The following is a 12458-nucleotide window of genomic DNA, read 5'->3' on the forward strand; positions in this document are numbered from 1 at the left end:
TTGAAAAACCCTAAACACGCATTCTTCTGTCTCGGTTTCATGAATCTCATTTCTGCTTTCTCTTTCTCCCACACCCTTTCGTTTTCAGCGAGTAGCAACAACAACGGCGGCTGTTTTGACCGGAGAAAATGACCAACAAAAAAACAAAAGTACCAATTTGGTCCCTAAAATTTAACTAATTTTTTTTGTTACAACGAAATCAAAAGATAATGACTAGTTTCGTTTATTTAATTGGGGCCAAATTGTCCCAAAAAATATTTTGTAGGAACTAAATATCCAATATACTGATAGTCAGTAAGACAATTGAACTGCCGCACATGATTTAAAATAGAGAAAAAAATCTGTAAGAGAAAAATATTGACCGATTAATAAATTGTATCGATTTAATTTTGTAAGGACTAAATGTGGTAATTTTTTTGTCGATAACTAATTAGACTCCTGAATATTTTGTAAGGATCAAAATGGATATTCACTCTTCTGTTTTTACCGTTTGTTGTTTACTTAGTTTTAATACTTTACTATAGGATCTATTCTTGTTTGGTGAGCTCACCTTCCTTGTATATATGATGAGAATCAATCCTCGCCTGTTTCCTCCCCCTTTTTTCAAAACTCCATCTCTACAAAGGATTCCAACTTGATTTGATAAATACTAATATTTAGCTATGAATATGATGTTAATTATTTGTTTTAGTTAATTTAATCATGTCATTATCAAATAATTGAGGCTTAACCACAACAAGTTCAATTTAATATAAGCATGTCACCATATTTGACAAAAGAGTTTTGATTTGTGATACAATATTTAGAGATGAATATGATGTTAATTAGATCTTGTTTATGTTAACCACGTCATTACCAACAGATTGAGCTTAACCACAACAAGTCCAACGAATGACATTTTATTTTTGTATAAAGAAATAGGGTTCCATTATGATCTAAGAAATGATATTTGACTATGATATGAATATAACTAGTTAATTTTTTGTTTATACTAATTTAACCACGTCATAATCAAAGAATTGAGTTTAACAGAACAAGTCCACATATGACATTTTACAAGAATATGACAGGACAACAGAAGTTGTGAATTTACAATGGAATGGGGTATTCTATTCCCACTATTACTAATATAACAATAAAAGCCTCATCATGAGCTTCATCTATTGAATTGAAATGTCAAGATTAAGGTAAGGGTTGTTAGCAGCATTAGTGTTGTTGTTGTTGTTGTTTGGAATGAAAAGCTAGAAGCTAAAAGTCATAAGTTGTTCCAAAAGCTTCCATAATCGATTTTTTTGAATTTAACATGCGAGGATTTCTGTAGAAATGGGTTAGGAGCTGTGTATACATGTATTATTTGATTCTGAAATTGAATTGTTTAGAGGTCATAAGTTGTCAGTTAAGCTGTTTTGAGCAAAATGCCTTAAATGACAAAGTTGTGAATTTAAACTGCTGTAAAAAAGGTTCATAGGGCTGATTATACATGTTTTAACTTCTTTGTTAAAGGTTGGCTCGAAATTAATTTGATAGAAGTCATAAGTTGTTAGTTGAGCTGTTTGGATAAGAGCTTAAGTTTGAATTTGAGCTGTTTCAGATATTATTTTGTGATGAACAGATTTGGAGAGATATGTTAAACTGGTATATGAGTAATGGTAAAATTATAAGCTGTTCTAGTAATTACAAAAGTGCTTAAATTGTAATTAAGCTGTATTTTGAAGTGCTTAAATGGCCAAACAATGAACTTCTGGTGCAGGGACTGAAATGAGAATTTTTGTATATGCTGGTTCATTAAGTAAGAGTATGTCACAAGTGGGTTGAGTTGTTTTAGAAAGGGAAAGACCGATAAGCTAAGGCATAAGCTATTTTGGAAAAATGATTATGGAGTTTTGGAGATAGAAGAAGCTGCAAATTGGGGATAAGCTGCTTTCAACTTCCTGTAATGATTCATGGTGAGTTCCTTAGTTAGTTAACTCTCCCTTTGGGTAGTTTTAATCATGTCAGTGAAATTGTGTTATTTACTTTTTTTACTCAATACAAACGAGATTTTAATGGTTATGCAAAGTCACGATAATGTGAATGAAATTTTATATGATATCAATATTATGAAAATGTTGATCATATGAATTGATTCTTGCAATAAAATGCTAAGCAAGGCAATTGATGTATATACTTATAGAAACTATTTGAAAGAAAAATTGAAATGAGTAACAGGCTCAAAGAAAAACAAAAGAATTTTTTTTTTTTTGAGAAAAACTCTGTTTGCTACGAAGAGATAATGTAGCTTATGAGGTACGACTCATAGTAACAAATGTAAAAATCTCTGTTTGCTACAACGAAGAGATAATGTAGCTTATGAGATACGACTCATAGTAACAAATGCAAAAACATTGTTTACTACAACGAAGAGATAACTAACCTATGAAGTACGACTCATAGTAACAAAATGAAATAGTTACCGTTCGCCACAACGAACAACTTTAAGTCAAGAAATGTAAAATAAATGACATGAACGTTGAGTCAAGAATTATGATTATGATTATGAGTATGTGTATGAATAAGAATATACATTATGATTGAATCATGATAGTATTCTAGGTAGCGATCCTAGTTATCCTCGATCGCTCAGTTATGTATGATAAAGACTGTATAAATTCGAAATGGGTTGAGTTTAGAGCATATGGCGATCCTAGGTTCCCTAAGATTTCCTACAGCTTAGGATAGGTGGAACTCACTGAGACATCATGTCTCATCCCAATCCATTTTATTTATTTAAGATATTCAAGTTATTAGACGTCAGCATGGTTTGTGATGAAGAAGCAGAAGTTGTTGGACCATATAAAGTTCAAGTCACTGGTATTATTTCAGAGGTATAAGACGAGAATTTCTATGTCTTAATCATAGGAAATTTTTATTATTGTAATTTTAATGTATCCAATGCCAAATTTAACACACATGCTAGATATCCTAGGTAATTTCTAGTAGGGTGTTTCAGGAACTCTATACGGCTCTTAGTTCAGAAGTTGGAATCATTGTTTTCTGGGACAATGAGAGGATTGGAAGTGGAGATCGAGAAATATTGTCACGACCCAATTTCAAGTCATGACCGGCGCACAGGCTAACACTAACTCATGATATATTTAGCCTAGCAAGCCTAATAAACTATAACACTTACACCTTTCTAAAATACTAAAATTTTGGTAATGACTCACAAGCTTTCACGACATTTCGAGATACAAGTTTATTATCACAAAATATATAAAACCTATCTCACTATTTATATATATAGACTTTAAAGAGAAGAACAACTATTATCTCAATAGTTACATCATAAGTAACTCACAAAAATGGTCAAGACAGACATCTTCCACAAAGCATATATGTTTTTGGTAAACCTGAAAACTCCATGAGATTAATCTTTTGCAATCTTTGAATTTAAAAAAAAAATGAAACCAAAGAAATGGTGAGTCACAAGAATTCAACGGGAGCATGACAAACAAAGTAGAAATAATGGGTAAGTGACGGTCTTTACCCAAACAATTTTTAAACTAAAAGTTTCATCCTTTGAAAGCAAATTCATGCTAAAAAAAAGAATACTTCCAATATCAAAGTCAATACTATTGGACAAAAATTCTTAGCATGAACCAACTGTTAGTCATACATAAAATTCTACAACCCCATCTTCAAATAAATATATAAAAATAACCATTTCAACATGACTAATATCATTTATCTCTTTTCACTATTTGTACATAAACCATATTATCTCTTCGTTGTGGCGAACGGAAATATAGCACATTTCTCTTTGTTGTGGCGAACGGAGATATGCCACATTATTTCTTCATACCATGTTTCTAAATACCTTTACTACACATAATCATCTTCAATTACACATTCAACATACGACAAAGCTTACACTAAATAAATTTCCATGAAAATGTGATCATACCATTCACCTTATGATTGATCCATTCTTTAATGCTCTAAGGCAAGCTCATAAGTTATTTTCCATGAGATTACAGTGAGATTGAAGACCTGGAAAATCATGAGGAAGGGGCTGTTGAGACTAAACATAAAGGGAGAAAGAAATTTGAAGTTTGTTTCTTGCTTAAGCCACTCCTAGAAGCACATATACATGATTTCTTGCATGATTCCTAAAAAAAAATTCATGAAAAATTGAGTGGGTGAGGGTGAAAAGAGGAGGCCGATTAAGAAGGTGGAAGAAGGGGAAAGAGAATTCTAGAGTTGGAGAGTAAAAGAGGTAGGTAGATTAAGTGGAAAAAAAATCTTAAGTGCCAAATGACCACAATGCCCCTCAAGTGAAAAGACACAATCACCCTCCGTTAATACGTAACCATTAGATTCTTCGAGTTCATTGGAATAATGAGCGAGATGTTTACATACTAATGTCTCATTTCTCAGTAAATAATTAACCCCTTTAACAATTATTTATGTTCTAACATGTAACTTATACAACAATTTATTACAAATTCAGCAGAATATTACAAATATCTACCTCGGTGCTGAATGTGATTGAAGATTGCAAAGTTGTTGTAGTCGTATTATCAAAGAATTATACTAATTCTAGATGGTGTCTTCAAGAATTGGAGAAAATAACTGAGTGTTACCGAACTAAAGATGGTCCCATTGTTTTACCTTTGTTCTATGATGGTGTCTATTCCCCCAACAGAAGATTGCAGGAAGATATGTTCGGAGAGGCTTTACATAATTTTCTGGATAGAATCTCAATGGAAGAGGAAACAACCTCTTTCGAAGATGAAGACAAGTTCATGAGTTGGGTAGCAGAAATCAGTGATGAAGCTTCCAAATATGCTGCGTGAGCTTATTTACGATGCGGACGTAAGTAATAAACTTGCTTGATTTGAAATTATATAACTCCATCTTTATTGCATTTTTAATACTAAATGTTTTGATTCATTTGACTATTATGAGTTTAGCAAATTTAGTGTTTTCACTTATGCACATTTTGGAGAATTGTTATACATATAATCGTCTCTTGTTTCTCTATTATACAGGAACAGGGTAAACAGATAACAAATGTAGTTAAATGTGCTACTCTTATGATAAGCAAGAAAAGAGCCTCATTCCATATGGAGAGCATACATTCTCGTGCCCAAGATGTGATTCAACTATTGAAACAATCAAAATCTTCTCTCCTGCTAGGGATATGGGGGATGACAGGGATTGGTAAATCAACCATTGCCAACGCCATTTATACTCGGATTGGGAACTTTTTTGAGGACAAATGCTGCCTATAATATGTCAAGGGAGCATTTCGTACTCTTTTTTGATAATTTTTACTATGTGAATGAAATTCTGGAAAATTGTAGTACAAATAGAGTATTGCTCAAGTGTGGTTGGACCAATAATTATATGTTGTTTATATGTATATGCATGCTAGTGGTGACTAATGCCTTTGTCACCATTGTTTTGGTTGGTTGGTTTGAATGTTCAAGTGTGGTTAAAGTGCTTGTTTGCGTCATTTACATACCATAAATTTAAACTGTTATGTCTGAAGTTTTCTTCTGCCTTTGTGCAAAGACTTTGCGTAGTTTAAAAACCTAAATTTGTTCATTTATGTCCTTTGTCATGCCTTGTTGTTCTAGAATTTTAATTCAAGTATACATTATTGTTTAGTACATTTATTCTAAAGGGTTAATTCACCTCTTGTTCAATGCGAGGTTTATTTGGCTGCTTTCGGTATGGAATCAGCACTCTCAGCAACCAACTTTGAGACTAACAGAGCACCCTGCTATTGTTAAGGCATTGCTGGTCCCCTCACCAGAGCATCCTTCTTGTGTCTGGACAAGGAAGTGCTGATAGGTGTGAACTTGGTTTAAGTTTCTGTTATAATGTTTTTTTTTATCAAGTTGTTGTTTTATGAATTAACATCCTTCTTATTTGATCTATCAGAGAAGTTGAAGGATATCATCACATTAGGGAAATAAGGAGAGGTACATACATATATCAGAAGAGATCCTAAATAAACTCTACAATATAATTGAAGAGTTCAGTTTACTTTTTCAACATTCATGAGATTGTTGGACTATTTTACACATTGTAGTATTATAATTTATGTAGAAAATGATTTATATTCGTTCTAAATAGTGCTATTTAGGTGATTTGTTAACTGGTTTATTAGCACAATGGGAAAATAGGGTATATAGTTAAGGAATGCAATTTTATAAAAAAATATCATCTAGCGTCGGCCTGACCGACTCTATAATTTTTTTTTTACTTTTGAATATTGACTTTAGCATCGGTCTGACCAAGGTTGTCAAAATCGGGATCCTAGTTGGGGCATAGAAAGAGCGTAGATCATAGGATCGTAACAAGGATCGTAAGCTCCCACCTAATAGACAAAATAATAATAAAAGATACTAAAAAAAATAACCTTCCATAAAAAAAAAACTTTTCATTAATCATCATTCTCATATTACTTGAGCATCATTTAGAAACTTCATAAAAATAACAACACAACAATTTCTTAAACATAAAAAAAACTAGTTCAACGTGAAACTAGGTTGTTTTACGTTTTTTCTTTTTTGTCTTTTATTTGTAAACTGTGATATGAGAACTAAGAGAGAATGGGTTGAAATTTATAGAACAAATGAAGGATGAGAGGGAATGAATTCATTGAATGAATAATTGAATCAATTACTATTTCAGAGAAAAAGAGGAGAAAAATTCAAAATTTCAGAGAAATACCCAATTCCCTAAATTCTGACCAACAACTCCCCAAAAACGAAATTAATAGTATATTCTGACCTTTTCAAGTGGAAACGGGTCGTTTTCATACTGGACGGTGCCGGGTCAAACCCGGTCGGGTCAGGCCATCAACCTCTAAACCGGGTCGAAATCAATTGCAGAAAAGCGCCGATTCTGCGATCTTTCGCTCCGACGTCTTTTTCGATCTGCTAACCGCTCCAGATCGGTGATGGCCATAAAAAGCGCAAAATCGTACGATCTTGGGTGTTAGATCGCGATTTTGGCAACCTTTGGGGTGACCGACTCTTTAAAAATTTGTTGACTACTTAAATGTTGACTTTAGAGTTTATCAGTCCGTCTCTAAGTGTATTATTTAGCATCGGTTGAGCTGACTCTACATGATTTCGTTGACTTTTCAGATGCTGAAATTAATAGCCTCGGCTCATTGTAGAGTCGAATTATACTCAACATAACTGATGCTACAATAGCCTCGGAGTCCAGAGAGTAGACGCTACACAGTAGCTTCAAGTTTTTTAGCCTGCCCCCAACCTCGACGCTAAATCATTGTCAGCGTCCGTTTTTACCCAGTTAGAGTGGATTTCAGGCCGACTGTAAAACACAGTTTTCTTGTAGTGCAATGAAAGGGCGAAACCTGAAGAGTATGATGTTATTTATTGTCTACTACTCTTCTCTCGAGAACATAACATCAGAAGGTCTCCAAGGTGTGTTGATCATAAATTACACAAAGAGAACCATTCAGGTTTATAAAAGAGATACACTAACCTCGTTTGAAGATGTGGATTTGCAGAGTATAACATCAAATCTAGAACCTGGTAACAAGGTGAAGATTATGGTTGTTTTTGGGGAGGGATTCATTGTTGAGAAGACTACAACATCTCTCTTGTATGATAAACCAACAGAAGAAGAGGATGTTATTGTATATCGTGAGGAAGATAATAATGTATGTGCTTATGGTCGTGACAATATTGATGTGCCAGCGGATAACAATGCTACTGGTGCTGGTCAAGATGAAAATATAAGTGAAGATAAGAACGGCATGCAGTGAATGAGAGTGCTATTGTTTCTGGTGATGCTTCCATGGAATCAAATAAGAATTAAGTTGTTTCTGGTTGCAAAAATGTACATGATAATAAGAAGAACTGGGATGCAGTGGACAAAGATGTTATTATTAATTTAAAAGTAATGGTGTTTTGGTCCAACTCAAAAGGATGTATCATGCTAATGCACACCTTCTTAAAAATGAATGGGTGTGTTATAGCATTCCCCATATATATATATATATATATATATATATATATATATATATTTGTAGACACGTACCCATTTTTTGGATCCTGAGTTTCTCTCTTTACTTATGTGTTTATTAGATATTTTGTGGACTCTTCTTCCCCAAACTTCCTTCCCTTGTCTGTGCGGTTCTGATGTCGCGGCCTTTCTGGTCCAGTCTGGTTGGCATTCTGGTCTGGATCACTTTTCGTTATTTTAAGAAAGGAAGAGGTCCAAAACTTCTATCAAGGTAAGAACATACATCTAGCATTTTTTATAACATGTGTTTTGATTATTAAAAGTCACAGTTATTGTTAAGGGGAGAGATATAATAGGTATTTTGGTTGGTTAAGAGAAATGGAACTTGGTTTGCAAGCTATATGATCAATTAAGCCGAGGAAGTATATGAGAGTAGCTTAGCTTGTGGAAACTCAAAATAGAGCTTGTGGAAACTTAGAGCTTAAATTTGTCCCCTCTTTGGATAGTCTTGGTTTACCCTGAAAATTGTTAGTAGCTATATATATACTGATATATAAATATTATGATGAATTGTAGATATACACGAAGAGGTAAATGGCTGGTGGATTTCGCACAAAAGTTTATTACTTACAAGAAGGCCAACGAAGCACGCAGTGTCAGCCAGTCGCAGAGATAAGCTTGGGAGTTAATGCAGAGGATTTTATCATTGTTTGGCAGCTGAACAAGGAAGTCATGTTTCTTGTTTAGAATTTCAAGAGGTGGATGTCCCTGTTCCTGTAGCGGAGGTCCAAATCCAATACCTGCAAATATGCTGTTGTGCATGACATTGAGTCATTTTCAAGGGTCCTGAAAATATGTCTATTCTAAGGTTGTTTTAGGAGCATGTTACAGTTTAGTTATTGATTAGAGATGTAATAAAACGTATACTTTATACAATTTGTGTTTTATATCACATTAACTCTAATTAACACAACAAGGATTCTACGGTTGCAGGACCTTGGTTCTCTAAAGGTACAAAATATAAAAACCGAACCATCCTAATGGTTTGAAAAAACTGAACCAAACCATTTGTGGTTTGAACCGAACCGAATTTATGGTTCAATTAACTCTTTTGTTGCCTACGAACTGAACCAACCCAAATATAATATTTTTAACTGAACTGTATTTTTTGGTCCTTTTGGAAACTTGTGTTTTTTTGTCATTTTCTTATCGTAATTTCAAGGTACTCGAAGATTTTTGCAACACTTGGAGTTATTTTCAAATTATGTGAATTTATTGGAGACACTTGTACTAGAACTTGGACAAAATCTTGCATTAACTTAAAGTGTTTACCTTGAAAATCACTTGAAGTTATTAATTTCTTCAGGAAATCACTTGGACAAAATCTTGCAATAACTTTGTTTACCTTGGAATCCTTAGAACCAACTACTCTTTCAAATCTACTTATTAACAAAATTATTCCATAATCAAGAAAAATTTGCAATGATTAATCAAAATATTTGAACAGAATCCCACATCAGAACATTGTGATAGTCAAAGTGCCATTCACTTGGCGAATCATCAAGTGTATCATGAGAGGACTAAGCACATTGACATTCGCTTGCACTTTGTTAGAGACATGATTGAATCAAAAGAGATTGTGGTGGAAAAACTGACATTGGAAGAGAATCAGGCGGATGTGTTTACCAAGTCATTGCCTAGATCAAGGTTCAAGCATTGCTTGGACTTGATCAAGTTTATTGAAGAGTAATTCCCTTTTGGAAAGAGCAGCATGGTGGATGATGGTTAAAATGACATCACCACAAATTAGAAGTCAAGGTGGAGAATGTTGTAAATTGGCTTCAAATTTATGGTTTGGAAGAACAGAGAAATCGTGACACGATTTCATCAACGTGTCACGATTTTGCAACGTCGAGAGCTGTTTTTCAGGGTGCCTAATCGTGGCACGTTTTTGGGAAAACGTGACACGATTTTAAACTTGTTGGGCACGTTTTCAGGATAAGGTTGGTCGTACCTTGGGACGTACGCACTAATCGTGTCACGATTTGGGAAAACTTGACACAATTTTGACAGTTGAAGACTGCTATATAAGTGTTCTTGTGCAGATTTTGAAGTAGAGCTTGAAGAGAGAGAAACTTGGATTACAAAGGAGGTAACTTGAGGTTTGAGTGTCTTTGTAGCGAGGATCTCTTGGGTTGGGAAACATTGTAAACACCTTGGGTAATGAGATTTCACCATTGGAAGGATCAAAAACTTCCTTTTGTGTTTTCTCTTAGGATTCATTATTGAGAGTGTGGGTGACACAAAATGGGTAGAAATTAGGTCTTGTTCTTTTGTAAGCTATAAGCTAATTTTTTGTAGCTCTTTTGTAACACTTTCATCATAGTGGATTGGAGGGCTGCTCTCTCCCGTAGATTAGGTCATATTGGACCGAACTGGGTCAACATCTTGGTGTGTTTGTTCCTTTCTTCCATTTCTTATCTCTATATGCTTTGATTATGCTTGTGGTGTTGCTCTACACTCAGATTTAGATTTAGGTTTGTTTTGTTGTTGTTGTTTGGAGACACTTTATCTATTGATTACCACTTCCTTTGCTCGACACTTCTTTGTTATTCATTGCTATGATTTTGTCCGAATTCACAACAGAAGACCTATTATGGAAGGAAGTAAATGCGGTTCTAGCTCACGGTGATGGTAGCTTGCGGTGAAGGTTTAGGTGGTAATGATTGCCTACCGAAGCTTTTCATGTGATCTCTAAAGCATTCCGTCAAAACGAGACTTGGATTTGACGACTGAAGATCACAAATTTTCGCTCACCTTCAAATCCTGAGCTAGAGTAAGTTCTTTCTTTTTTCTTCCATGCATTTATTTTTCTTTCATCACCTTTTGTGTAAAGTTTCCAGCTTTAATTAATTCTCCATTTACATCTTTGATTGAATATCTCATTATATTTCACTTTCACCACTCATGTTCTTTTTGAGTTACAAATGTGTGTTTTAGATTTAGACTTTAAAATTTTCTTTGTTGCCGTTACATTCTTGAATGAATTCTTTTCTTTTATTTTCTTTGTTAATTACACTTTCAGTACTGTCATGTGAGAGATTTAGAAGGAATAAAATATGCAGCTTGATTATTATTTTTATCCGGTAATTTGTTTTAGATATATTATGTTCTTGGATTTTCCTCTTTGAAAGGAATAATGTGAATCTAAGGCATAGTTTATTTGATGCATATCAGTCCAATGGTCAATAATATCATGTTTTGGTTGTTTCAAAATCGAGAGAACTGTGTTGCAACACAAGACAAAGTTGTGAGTCACTATAAAATGTTGGAGTGTAAACCATGATGTTACTCTATTTTTTTTTCTCCCATGAACTCATCATTCATTTCTCTGTTCCTTTTATTGCTTCTTTCTTTATAATGTAGAATTGTTCACAGCAATAGTGAACATAGTTAACTATGTTACTCTATTTCAAATATTTATCAATTGCAGCCCAATCACAACAAGATTTTTTGTTGAACGCATTGTTACAAATACCTGATAAAATTGAAGCTAACTATCTGCGCGCGATAAATAATTATTGAAGGGGCTGTGCAAAGACTGGGGTTGCTCACCTTCTGAGGTTGGTTTTATTTGTAATTTATTAACACATGTTTCATTTTTGTTGATAATTCTTGATTTTCTTACAATTTGGTACACTAATTTTGTCATGGCGATTTTTGGCAGCTGATGCAGAGGAGTTTGGGGTGGCATTTTGATTGTTTATTCTTATTCATGTATCATGTAGTTTTATTTTGATTCTAATAGTAAAAGTCAGCTTCTGTTTTTGTGTCATCTTTTTCTTTCTATTATTTAACAAGCGCATGTGATACAAATGCAAGAACTGTAGGGCTCCATACCAAAAATGGACCTGTTACCAATTGTTTAAGATAAATGATTGAATATATTGCAAAGAACCTAACAAAATATGTTGAAGCTCCTCTAAAATATATATATATTGAAGCTGGTAGGTTATTTGACATCTATACTGTGGTATTATCTTTCTCCTAAAATCTGGTAAAAATAATCGAAGCTTTAAATTTGACTATTTTCATGCGTGGAAATAGATATGAGAAGGGTATTAAATTGTGTTTATGATAATGATTTAAGGCCAAGTTTATATGTGGCTTAGTGATTTACTAAGTTTGTAAGCTTTCACCTCTCATGGTTCAAATTTCTTCATGAATATGTAATGGAAATGAATTATCTCCATTGAAAATACCCTTAAGTTTTTTCATGTGGATGATGTGTTTGATGGCGAGGATTGAAAATGGAGAAAAATCAAATGACAAGCACAATAGAAAGGATAGTAGTACTCCCTTATTTTGTAGTTACTTATCTTTCATAATAGTATAAAATTCCTTTATTACCAAATTCACGTGTGTTTTTGTTTTCGACATCTAAGTTCAATCACCAATTCATTATTGAT

At 33.7% G+C, this 12458-nt stretch overlaps 1 long non-coding RNA gene across 2 annotated transcripts; it reads left to right on the forward strand.

Annotated features, from left to right (window-relative positions):
• Positions 1–1003: 1003 nt before the first annotated feature.
• LOC25491562 (uncharacterized) lies at positions 1004–6208 on the forward strand. 2 transcript variants are annotated; one of them, XR_005645988.1, is made up of 5 exons: positions 1004–1187; positions 1751–1946; positions 4493–4854; positions 5031–5838; positions 5929–6208. It is a non-coding gene; the product is annotated as an uncharacterized lncRNA (long non-coding RNA). The 2 variants fall into 2 exon arrangements; XR_003011389.2 differs by having other exon boundaries at positions 1005–1187; positions 4490–4854.
• The last annotated feature ends 6250 nt before the right edge of the window (positions 6209–12458 follow it).

The sequence above is a fragment of the Medicago truncatula genome, chromosome 4, assembly GCF_003473485.1.
Source record: "Medicago truncatula cultivar Jemalong A17 chromosome 4, MtrunA17r5.0-ANR, whole genome shotgun sequence".
NCBI lineage: Eukaryota > Viridiplantae > Streptophyta > Magnoliopsida > Fabales > Fabaceae > Medicago > Medicago truncatula.